The sequence below is a fragment of the Schistocerca piceifrons genome, chromosome 3, assembly GCF_021461385.2.
Source record: "Schistocerca piceifrons isolate TAMUIC-IGC-003096 chromosome 3, iqSchPice1.1, whole genome shotgun sequence".
Classification (NCBI taxonomy): Eukaryota; Metazoa; Arthropoda; class Insecta; order Orthoptera; family Acrididae; genus Schistocerca; species Schistocerca piceifrons.
This window is the reverse complement of record NC_060140.1, coordinates 700,209,310-700,222,520: the sequence shown is the minus strand read 5'-3', so window position 1 is coordinate 700,222,520 and position 13,211 is coordinate 700,209,310. Positions and strand designations below refer to the sequence as shown.

General features: G+C 45.5%; 1 protein-coding gene across 1 annotated transcript in view; it reads right to left on the bottom strand.

Moving 5' to 3' along the window:
- LOC124788977 (loricrin-like) overlaps positions 1-11,580 on the bottom strand; it is a 127,740-nt gene extending 116,160 nt beyond the window's left edge. The window contains exon 1 of the mRNA XM_047256266.1: positions 11,548-11,580. The gene's annotated coding sequence lies outside the window, so the exon portion shown is untranslated. The remainder of the gene's footprint in view (positions 1-11,547) is intronic.
- Positions 11,581-13,211: the final 1,631 nt, after the last annotated feature.

Below are 13,211 nucleotides of genomic sequence, written 5' to 3'. Positions count from 1 at the left end.
GTGATTTAGTTATTTGGTATAATGTCACGGGAACTAAAACGAGAGAAATCAAAATGTGTCATTTGTACACAGCAAACTTCTCACGAACATGAAGAAGACAGCGAAGTTTAACAAACCAACGAATAGATGGCTGATCATCACTATAATCCTATATCAGCATTTTGTTGGAAGAAATTTTATCTTTAAACAGGAATGTGTGACCGTAATCTGAACGTCATCACCACTATCCGGAATGCAGGCGCCAAATTAGGATTCCAGATTTCGTAGATCAGTACCATAGGGACCAACATCTCAAACGTGAGTCATAGTAGTTCAACAACTCTATCACCGAAGAATGTACTGCGTACTATTAATGACATCTGTTGTGTCCCAGAGTCTACTGCTGCGAGTGATGATCATCAAGGGAATCGACTGTTTTCCCTGTTTTCTTTGTTTGCGTCAGTGTCATGCTACCAGTAAATGTCGTTAGGCGACAGTAGTAACTAACGCTGGCAGGAAATCCACGGTCCAATCAACCCACAAACACAGTGTCAATGTGTAGTAAAACTCCTCCTTAATTTTTTTGTGTTAAGTTCTAACTTTGCAGCAATGTTAGACACTTAGGGTTCTGAATTCCTAAACATGCCCTTGTCACAACTTCACCTTTTATAATTATTGTTTCTTTCCGTGTTCTGAATCGCCAGCATATTCCAAAGATGTTTCGCATCCAGTGATCGGTTATCGAAGGTATCACATTCTTTGACTTGTTGAGAAGGCATGTCTGAGAAGAAGTGCTCTGGGAGTGGAAGTGAGAGCCAATAGTAATCCGTCGGGACCTGGTGGCCTCGGCGTGAGCCCTGTCTACAGCACACAAAACAGTCTGATCTGTTGCCGCCTTTGTTTGCATCTAGTATTCCGCGAATGGCTCTGGCTTTTTCTAGCACGCTTTTGCTATGAATGTCTAATGCAGAACCTTACTTTGAAGTTGATTTCTGCTGGTCATTCTCATGCAACCAGCTACAATATTATGGTGAGTAAATGTCATGCATTATGTCAGCATGGCGTAAAATTCACTTGCAACATTTTCAGGTCTTTACTGCCGGCCGGTGTGGCCGAGCGGCTCTAAGCGCTTCAGTCTGGAACCTCGCGACCGCTACGGTCGCAGGTTCGAATCCTGCCTCGGGCATGGCTGTGTGTGATGTCCTTATGTTAGTTAGGTTTAAGTAGTTCTAAGTTCTAGGGGACTGACGGCCTCAGATGTTAAGTCCCATAGTGCTCAGAGCCATTTGAATCATTTGAACCAGGTCTTTAACGTGCCTTACTTGTGTGAAGAAGTAAGTTTCGTTGTTCAGTGAGGTAACTGGCTTTCGATGCACACGATGCAGGATCGGGTTTTCTTTAATGTGTTTGAATAGCAGCCACGCTGAATTCATCACACTCCTGTTTATGTAGCTAATTGCAAGAGTTTCTGTTGTATCTACATTGCTCTTCAGAATTAAAGGATTACTTTTTCGATAATTCCTGCCTATTGAGATGCTTAAGTTTGAAATACAAAAACATCGCGCCCTGTGCCATCGGGCTCACTTGACACTTGCAGAGAAAAAGGCCGCAGCCCACAAGCTGATGTCACGTGTAAGGTTGGTGAATTATGTCACATTGGCACCAAACTTCACCATATCTCTGCCCAACACCACAATGGGGATGTCACATATCATCACAGCCCCTCTTACCCAAATTTCGCACCTTCTTTCTACGCCTCTGCGATATACGCCGTAACAGTGATGCCCAGTGTTAAAATCACAGGTGTTTTTGAGTGACCGACAATAACATTCCAGAGAAACTGCCTCTCAGGACCGGCACAAAGTGGCCGCTCGGGGCTGCATAAAGGCGCCAGTGATACCACCCCTTTCCCAAGTTCGATTATTCTCATACTCGTACATTTCGCGACCAAAACGACAATTCGCAGTGCGATAATCAACAGAAAGACGTGATCCGCAACCTCTGACACTGCTGACACTCTCCTCTAATTACATTGTGACGTCGCTTACCCATTAAACGTGATCTGGTCCCTGTGAAACCACAATTTTTGCTCCTGTGTATAGTCTGGAACCACTAGGGACCATCGACAAACATTCGATGACGATCCGGAGCAGTAAAGGGTGCTTATGGTTTTTCATCCGTCCTGTTTCACGTCCACCTGTGGCGTGATCATGTGGGAGGTGGGCCGGAGGCAGTACCCTTGGTACCACCCACCTGTCTTTGTTCATCACCTCAAAAATGCACATTTACAAGCAGAATCCGCAAAAGGAATATCAGGCCTCTGCAAGTAGGTTACGCTGCTGCTCTTTCGCCGCTACACTCCTGCCCTGATAACAGGGCATACGGAATCAGACACTATCGAAGGGTTGCCTGTTGGAAGTGCCTATCGACACAGCTGCTGTCTGTACATGCACTTTTTAAAATTTTCAGTTAGGTTTTACAGAAATCGGTGGATTAGAAGCACTCTTTGTGATTTTGTACACGCATGTGTCAACGTTACATCCCTCTACTCCACAAGAGGACGCCACGGTAGGAAACAAAACAGGAGCTCTAAAGAAGCATAAGCACCCTTAGTTCCTCGGGGATCACTTATAAATTTCGTCGAATGGTGCTGAATGGTCCCTAGTGGTTCCAGCTTGTACACGAGAGCAAAAACTGTGGACGCGCTGTTCTACAGTGGTGTCATATCAAGCTTAATGGAGATGCAGACACAAATTTAATTATAGTTTCAAACGTCCGTGGGTGTCAGCTCGTGAAGAACGTCTTCTTGTTGATCACCGCACTAAAAACTGCCGTTTCTGACAGCGAAATATGTGGGAATCAACGAACCAGGAAAAGGGGTGGTATCTTTGGAGGTCTTTATGCTCACCCAGCGGATTTTTCCTGCCGATGCTGAGCGGCGGCCTGTCTCATAAGTTTTCCTCAGCCACTCATAATAAAACCACGTGATTTCAATAGTGTGCGTCGCGATTGGCTCTGAGCACTATGGGACTCAACTGCTGTGGTCATCAGTCCCCCTAGAACTTAGAACTACTTAAACCTAACTAACCTAAGGACATCACACACATCCATGCCCAAGGCAGGATTCGAACCTGCGACCGCAGCAGCAGCGCGGCTCCGGACTGGAGCGCCTAGAACCGCACGGCCACCGCGGGCGGCTGCGTCGCGATTCTAGCGTCCATCGTAGAGGTGCCAAAAGTAGGGGCGAACTTTGGGTTAGAGGGGCTGTGGCGATCTTCCCACCAAGTGACATGTCCACGGTGGGGTTGGGCAGAGGCCGCGTGGGATTAGCCGAGCGGTGTAAGGTGCTACAGTCATGGACTGTGCGGCTGATTCCGGCGGAGATTCGAGTCTTCCCTCGGGCATGGATGTGTGTGTTTGTCCTTAGGATAATTTAGGTTAAGTAGTGTGTAAGCTTAGGGACTGATGACCTTAGCAGGTAAGTCGAGTACAACCGCAGCAAAGATAAACTTGGGGGAAATCGTTGGCTGCCACAGAAACAGAGTGCAGAGGATCGATGCAAACCGTCTGAGGCAAACACATGGTAGACTTCTTAAGTAGTAGAACCCAGTACGTTGTCCTCGATGGTGAGTGTTAATCGGAGGTGAGGGTATCATCTGGAGTACCCCAGGGAAGTGTGGTAGGTCCGCATTTGTTTTATATATATATATATATATATATATATATATAAATGAGCTTTTGGATAGGGTGGATACCAATGTGCGGCTGTTTGCTGATGATGCTGTGGTGTACGGGAAGGTGTCGTCGTTGAGTGACTGTAGGAGGATACAAGATGACTTGGACAGGATTTGTGATTAGTGTAAAGAATAGCAGCTAACTCTAAATATCGATAACTGTAAATTAATGCAGATGAATAGGAAAAAGAATACCGTAATGTTTGAATACTCCATCAGTAGTGTAGCGCTTGACACAGTCACGTCGATTAAATATTTAGGCGTAACATTGCAGAGCGATGTGAAGTGGGACAAGCATGTATTGGCAGCTGTGGGGAAGGCGGATAGTCGTCTTCGGCTCATTGGTAGAATTTTGGGAAGATGTGGTTCATCTGTAAAGGAGATCGCTTATAAAGCACTAATACGACCTATTCTTGAGTACTGCTCGAGCGTTTGGGACCCCTATCAGGTCGGATTGAGGGAGGACATAGAAGCAATTCAGAGGCGGGCTGCTAGATTTGTTACTGGTAGGTTTGATCATCACGCGAGTGTCACGGAAATGCTTCAGGAACTCGGGTGGGAGTCTCTGTAGGAAAGGAGGCGTTGTTTTCGTGAGTCGCTACTGAGGAAATTTAGAGAACCAACATTTGAGGCTGACTGCAGTACAATTTTACTGCCGCCAACTTATATTTCACGGAAAGACCACAAAGATAAGAGAGATTAGGGCTCGTACAGAGGCATATAGGCAATCATTTTTCCCTCGTTCTGTTTGGGAGTGGAACAGGGGGAGAATATGCTAGTTATGGTAGGAGGTACCCTCCGCCAAGCACCTTATGGTGGATTGCGGAGTATGTATGTAGATGTAGATGTAAGTCCCATAAGATTTCACACACATTTGAACATTTTTGGTTGGGCAGATTTGTGGTGAAGTTTGGTGCCAATATGACTTCATTAACCCATGTCACATGAACTTCTGAGCTGTGGGCATTTTTCGCATATGCCGACATTTTGCTGTTTGAGGTGATGTCAAGCCCGAGTGTTACGTCGCAGGATGCCACGCTACTGCACCTCTACAGAGGGGAGTTTCACGCACCTTTGAGCCAAATTTCGAAGCGTCGCAATGGGTGGGAATTCCGTGGTTTCGAAAATGTGATCCCCTAACCCTTTTTAACAGTCTAGAAGCCTTCTTTGTGCAATTCTTTGTTATGTGTAGCCTCGTATGGCTCGTGGGGAACATATGGACAAAATAGCTCTGAGCACTATGGGACTTAACTTCTGAGGTCATCAGTCCCCTAGAACTTAGGACTACTTAAACCTAACTAACCTAAAGACATCACACACATCCATGCCCGAGGCAGGATTCGAGCCTGCGACCATAGCAGCAGCGCAGTTAAAGACTGTAGCGCCTACAACCGCTCGGCACCCCGGCCGGCTAACATATGGACAGTTTTACACTTTCTTGTACCGTTGATTATGATTTGACTTGAAATAATTACAAACTTAACTGAAGATTCTATGACTTATTTAGAGTACCATGTCCCTGGTGAGTTCATGTTTAAAGATACACTGCTTACATGGTGGCATTGCATGCATTCTGAACTCTGCGCTGCCGCTTACCTTCTAGTACAAACCCTCATCGATATTCTTCCTTCAGCAGGAAGGCACAGCTGTGACACGGAAACCTTTTGCTATTATTTCCATGCTTTACTAATTTACGGGGAACGGCGTGTAGTTTCCGAGATTTCTAACTGTTTATCGTATCACGTTCCATGCGATTGCCTTGGATCTATTTGTTTCGGGTTTTATAGAGAAAGGTTATTACATAGTGCAACGGATGCTCATTGCACACGATTCACCTATAAAATGAATCTTGTACAGGGTAGTCAGAAATAGTGTAAGAAGCGTGTAAGGGTGTTGGAGGGTAGACTGCTGAGAAATAATTCTTAAGAAAAAAATTCGTTAGTTGCGCCGTTTCCAAATTAATTAGCATTGATGTTAGACAATCAGGCCGTTGCGAACGCAAGTTCCAGCGGACCGCTGTTCTCGCAGCGTAGATCAAGCTTTCAGAAACATTTTCCGTCGCGCCCCACTCCTCAAACAAATAGCTCTGAGCACTATGGGAGTTAACATCTGAGGACATCAGTCCCGTAGAACATAGAACTACTTAAACCTAAGTAACCCCAGGGCATCACAGACGTCCGCATTCGGGAGAACGACGGTTCAATCCCGCGTCCGGCCATCCTGATTTAGGTTTTCCGTGATTTCCCTAGATCACTCCAGGCAAATGCCGGGATGGTTCCTTTGAGGGGGCACAGCCGACTTCCTTTCCCATCCTTCCCTAATCCGAGCTTGTGCTCCGTCTCTAATGACCTCGTTGTCGACGGGACGTTAAACACCAATATCCTCCTCCTCCTCACACACATCCATACCCGAGGCAGGATTCGAACCTGCGACCGTATCAGTCGCGCTGTTTCGGGCTAAAGCACCAACAACCGCTCGGTCACAGCGGCTGGCACTCCTGACACAAAAATTATTCCCTGCCCCCCCCCCCCTTCTTCCCAGCTGTACCCTCTGCTCTTACTGACAGGAACAAAGGAAGACAGGAGCAAAGAATGTGTATGCTTTCATTAAATTCGAATGTCTTTCCTTCCTAGTAGTGCATAGTTTCGAAGGGGAAGAGACACCCCGTCAATTACTTCCATGGAGTATCTTGTTATCACAGCGAGTCAGTAACATATCGACGGGATTGCGGAGCTTTTATCACTTTATTTTAAATCTGGTTAACTATCGCTACTGAACATTCTCTAGAATTCAATTTCTAGCTGAGTCACTACCTTTGAAGTGACTCCGGCAGTCTGACTGAAATCGAGTGGACGGTACCAACGGCTGTGATTAACAGTGTCTTTTTGTGGTCCACGTTGCAAGGAACTGACGGTCACGTTCTCACGCAGCTTATTGTCATTACTGGTTGATAATGTCAGGTAAGCAGCTAATCCCACTGGTGATCGGTGACAGGGGCTTTGTGATGCAATATTACTCGTGACCTGTCTCAGCACTCCTGCTATGGAAGAAGATGCCATGTGAAATAAGACAGCAAATTAACTATGAACGAGTTTTCAAAAATGTTCAAATGTGAGTGAAATCTTATGGGACTTAACTGCTAAGGTCATCAGTCCCTAAGCTTACACACTACTTAATCTAAATTATCCTAAGGACAAACACACACACCCATGCCCGAGGGAGAACTCGAACCTCCGCCGGGACAAGCCGCACAGTCCATGAGAACGAGCTTTCTAACTTGGTTCATGGAAATGAGAATATGACGCCAGCAATATTTGTTCATCGGCAGGCTTTTTATTAGTTAATGTGAACAGTTCGTTGAAAGCCGGCGGTCCCCTCTATTACTCTCTGCGCCCCCCCCCCCCCCCTCCACCACCCACCCACCCGCCACTTGCCACTTTGAGAAGGGCTGGCAGAGATGATAGAGCATGAGACTGCTCAGCCTTTGCCTCGGCTTCGATAGTTACTACCTACAATGCTACAATGTTCAATTTTTGTATCACTCCCTCTTGTTCGTTTTTAGGAAAGCTTGAATTTACGCGCTCTGCGGCCTGATTGGCTAACTTAAATGCTAATCAACTCATAAACGCCGGAACGTATCAATTTTTTTTCTTAACAATTTTTTGTCATGACAACGTTTCCTGTAACACCCTTACAAGCTTTTCAGACTGTTTGTGACCACCCTGTACATGGAAGAGAATGCCTGCTCAGAGTGACGGAAGCGGACCTGCAGACACGAGTGAGGCGAGAGGTGTGCAGAGACGGTGCGGCGCTCAAACGGCCCGTGAAACGCTGGATGCTGCGCGCAGAGAAAGCCGCGCTGCTGGCCGGCAGGAAGAAAGTAAACAGCAGCCGAGCGGCGGAGCCGCGGCCCGGCGTAGCCTCCTTTTACTTTCAGCTGGCGAGCCGCCGCGCAGCCTGTGCGTCCGTCCACTCTCCCCGCAACAGCGCCCTCTTCCCATTCGCCTCCCTCCGGCGTACATCTGGCCCATATCCTCAAGTCGCTCTTCCCTCACTGGTCAGCCAGAATACCTTGTTGCGTGCAAATGAAAGAAACACTGCTTGAGATACCTCGCTTCACGATTAGTGAAATTGCTACGGAATTGAAAGAGTTGTCCTGCACTATATTACATCGAGCTGATACCGAGGAACTAAATTAAGCCGGCCGCTGTGGCCGAGCGGTTCTAGGCGCTTCAGTCCGGGACCTCGCTGCTGCTGCGGTCGCAGGTTCGAATACTGCCTCGGGCATGGATGTGTGTGATGTCCTTGGTTAGTTATGTTTAAGTAGTTCTAAGTCTAGGGGAATGATGACGTCACATGTTCAGTCCCACAGTGCTCAGAGCCATTTGAACCATTTATTTTGAACTAAATTAACTTGTGTGCGAGGGGGGTATTAAAACTTTTGCCAGACGCTCCCAAAACACCGACAATGACATCTGTACAAGCTACTTTAAGACCGATGATGCAAGGGCAGAAATGAATTTTCTCACATAGGTACTGGTGACAAAACAGGGACTTTCTGCAGTTACTTTTAGTTCAGTTTCTGCACTGGCGACTTGCAGTTTCACCAGAACCGAAGAACTTCAAATAAGTATAAATTTCTCGGGAAGTAATGGTAAGTTTGTCTCTGGGCCAAGAGATTTACTCGCTACTAATTTTGCAATGCGGGAAAGAGAAATATATACTGCAAAACATTTTCAGGATGTGGTTCTCCACAACTCTTGTATACGAGTTTGTAAAATGTCATATTACTGCCTTTTGCTGCTGGTTAAACGCTTTTTTTATACAGCCAGTTTCCCTCGTCTCACCATCCTTACGTTCAGATTCAGGTGAATACTTTCATGAACCTGATGATGGTCAGACGACTGCGACTGGTTGTATAAATAAAATGTTTTACCAGCACCTCAAGGCAGTAATATGGCTTTTTTCAAATATTCTCAAACACTTTCGAACTGATGGCTGCCATTCATATTCGTCGACATGGCAATTATAGAAAATTGTATCGATTGTCTCCATTAAATGGAAAATCTCTCTTCTCCTACTTTAAGTGAGTACTTTGCTTCCCAGACTTTTGAAATGAAGACTGAATGAGTGTTAAAAGAAGAGCGGAAGATTAGAGCTTAACGTCCCTTCGAGAGCTTGGTCATTAGAAAAGTACAACAAGTTCGGATTACGAAAGAGCGGGAAGGAAAATCGGGCTTGCCGAATCTGACCCCTCCTCCTCCTCCCGAATGTGAGGCCAGTGTGGTAACCACTGCTTCATTTCGCTTGGTTATTTAAGCTTTAGACTGGTTGGAATTCTAGGTGACGTAATTCTCTCCAGAGGTTTTAACACTGTAGTTTTTTAGCACAAAAAGCGGTTGATGAACCGGGGAGGCGATGTAGTACAGTGAGCAGAAATTGTATGTAGATAACAGAATAACTTTTGAATACTGCATCTGTTAGTATCAATAGTGGTGTATTCCCCAGCCGTTTCACACAAATGGGCAGTCTACTGGAGCACCATACTCACGCTTACCCTCATTGGCCATAAAGTAATTCATCCTCCCCTGGGATTCCATCCAGCTTCCTTCCAATCGAGCTTCGTGTGTGTGTGTGTGTGTGTGTGTGTGTGTGTGTGTGTGTGTGTGTGTGTGTGTGTGTTTGTGTCACTAATTAAGCTGTTGTGGCCACATTGTCGACTCAGGCTCATAGTACAAAACCAAAACCTCAGCATCTCCGAAAGGGATAAAACAATGCTTCTATTTTTACAATTGTATGAATCTGAGAAGTATTTGGCAAATTCATACAGGAACTGAAGACACTGTCGTACGCAGAGCGTTATTTCTGGTTCAAATTTCATTACGAAATATCGGCACTTCGTTCCGAGATACGTAATACCGCGGAAAACTGCCACTACCAGTGACGGTTACGGCGTTAAACGGCCGTGAAGACTGCACTGGTGAAAAGCGGAAAGCGGTCTCATCATTCCCTTAACGACAGAAAGCACGCGGAACGCGAAAGTAGAAGTGAGTAGGAACAGACGCCTGTGTCAGAGGCGCCAGTAATTTCTCCTGAGTCCCTTGAGCAACATGACGGACGCGGTGCTAATGACGGTAATGGGCGGCTTCAGTTTTGAGACAGCGACCCACTTGCCCCCAACCGCAAAGCAACCCGCTCCGGGCCCACCAGAAACGTTGCTCTATTGGATATGCTGCTGACCGCTATGTGGGTCACGGCACGCGGAAAATCGCTCCGCTTCTTGTTCAGCAGCGACAAACTCTAGCGGGAGACTTCACAAGAAATGCGTGGTGTACCGTAGAAAGCCACGCGCCTGGAATCCCGGACGCGGACGTAGCGTGACTAGTAAAGAAACAAACTGCTTCCCACAGGCATCTCGACTTATAGCTAAACAACAAAATTAGAGAAATTCAGGTTTTCGCTGAGATGCAGCTATCTACTGATGGAAAAAAAGGATGGAAACTAACTGTACATGATATGCCCTACACCAAACAGCTTAAAACATTCGACGTATTGAAACAGAAAAGTGAATTAAACACAAATATATTTCTAAATTCGTGATGACATAATACAGTAATGTTCTCTGGTTGTCACATCATACATAAGGGCCATTCTCATGCCTAGCGTCAGAAAAAGAATCACGATTTAGTAAGCTCCAATTATCTTTCAGTGTTCTACTATCTGCTGACACGAGAGATGAACCACGGAAAAAACTGAAGTTTCCTGTTATTGGTTACCGTCTGACTCGCGCCCACTTCCCTTCCTCACTTTTACTGAACTTGTATCATCAGAAAAGACCCACATTCCAACTGACACTTCTAACCTGGGTCTAATCAGTACAAATACAACTAGTCAGTAATTACCTTGTTGACGATCGATTTCAGATTGACGGAGAGCGACCTTTGAAATATCAGTAGACAAATGTCTAAAAGTAATAACTTCTGTTAATAATACTTTTGTAAAGCGTTGCGTTCCAAATCAATCACTTTCACTCACATCGAATTCTTTAAACTTTGAGAATGAAACATGAACTACAAAGAGCCGAAATATTCTGCACACAATAGTGATAACCAGTTTAAATTAGGTGAAAAGTCTGAAAACATTCATTAGTAAGTAAAGCATCAGAAATAGCTTTGTTATACGTAATAGATATTCGAGCTTTTAGCAAACAAATTTCGTTGGCGATAGATATGTGAAGCATGCCTGTCACGGAACTTGGTGTGTGCCAAAAACTACATCGTTGTAGACATCAGCTATAGATTTTGTGTCAGTGAACATAAGATTGCAACAAAAAGAAGAGCGTGTGGCATATTACATGTAGGGTCATTGAAGAAACTTTGCTTCCTCAAAAACTTGTCGACGTTTGGAAATAATGAATATCAGTGTCTAGGAACTAGGTTTCTTGAGACACGTGCAGTGGTCATGTTACCAGTTCTCTAGCAAAGGTAGTTTCGATATTGTTGACGATAATCGTGACAAATGTTTCGTATAGGTAAAACAGCACTTGCGCACTTATAGTATCAGAGCAGTCACGGTAGAATCTTGCACGTACGTAATTTCATATGCTGTTGTTGACACTGGGAGATAATACGTAACACTGTCAAATAGCTGGGTATTCCGAAACACGTAAAATTTACTGTTTGTAGCAAAAATAGTTTACACTGTTATTGTCAATACTGGTGAGGAATGTTTCGTTAAGATACAGCAGCACCCATGCACGTGCGGCGCCAGAGTAGAGTACGGCACCCTACTCGAGGCGGCGGCCGGCGCGCGAGAAAGCTGCCGGTGTACGTACCTGTCTGTGGCGCGAGGTGCGGTGCAGACGGAGGCCAGCGGGCGAGTGGAGGCGGCGCCGTCACATAGCTCGCTATAACGCGGCGAAAGGGGGGAGGGGCGGGGGGAGGTGTCTCCGCCGCGCACTCCGCGAGCCACAACCCCGGCGTCCGGGAAACCCTCCCCGGTAATCAGCGGGTCCGCCCAGACACAACACGGCAAGTCATGCTACCGGTAACTAGGTCACAAAAATGACGTCGCAAAACTGGAGGTACTCCACAGTCACAAGGGAAACTCTGCCGCGTACGCTAGCTTTTGTCAGTACCTTACGTCACTTACTTGTTCTCTCTCTCTCTCTCCCTCTCTGTCTCTCTCTCTCTCTCTCTCCCTCCCTCCAAGTCCACTGTGTGGTCGATATAAACACGCTCATTTTTCAGCTGTATACATTCTGACCTTCTGCTGTTGTTGGTAGATGCTGTAGTGTGAAGAGACTGGCACATTTACATCTACACATTTCTTCATGGCATCTTCTTCCGCACTAGCAGCACTCGATTTTAGAGACCCGTGATTCAGCTGCGAGAAAAAAATCCTGCAGTAACACCGAGTTGGTTTAAACATGGTGCACTTATACCCTAACTCCACAACCACCGGAGCTCGTCGAGGCTACCGTACACAGCTAGAGGAACCACCAGCGCAAATCAGTGGAAATCTATAAAAAGGCATCTTTATTTTTAGGAAAATTAACATTGTCAGCTGGAACTATTGTGCACAGTGTATAAGCAATAGTATGAGATACTGTATACTGACGAATGCAGTCAAATGGTATCGTATTTGATGTCTATAGAACAGTATATAACAAGACATCAACGATTCAGGTGGTGCAGTGTGGAACTCAGTATAAAAGCAGTCTGCTTTTTCTTGTGGTTGTGTGTCCATATGTGTCTCTGCCGCCGGTGGGATACAGACACCGCTGGTGACAGTACGTGTTGTGTACATAAACCACGATTCTGGCAATGCCCCATGTGAAACCGTTATCATGAGATGAAAAAGCAAAACTTGGTGAGTATATGGAAATGGGACTCTCTAATCGTGAGATCGCTAAGGAGTTCGGCTGTTCAAGTACACTGATTGATAATTTCGTTAGATTGGGGACATGGTACGGAGAGAACGTAAAATATGGACAGAACGTAAAATATGGACTAAGTAGAAAATTATTTGAGGCATCAGAAAGGGGATAAAATGATCTTCAGTAATGAGAAGAAGTTTAATTTAGATGGGCTGGGTGGATTTCATTACTATTGGAGTGATCTGAAAGCCAAACTGCTTGTAAGAAAGAGCAGAAATTTTGGTGATGGAAGAGTTATGATTTTGACAACTTTCTATGCTACAAGCACGTCACGCATTGCTTCCTGAACACTACAGTCGTCTCTAAAATGTACACTGAGATGATAGAGACAAAACTAATCAAAATGCATGAGGATCTAATGTTTCAGCCAGATAAAGCAAATGTGGAAGTTTCTGCGACAAAAAAAGAGTGGTTTTAGGATAAAGATATCGATGTTTGGCCCTGATCTGCACTTAGTCCGGTTATGGACCCCCTGAGAAACCTTTGGGGAATACAAAATTGTTAAGGCTTTCGTGGCCACTTGTTGACAAACTGCCTATTGGCTTCTGTCTCGGGTTCTT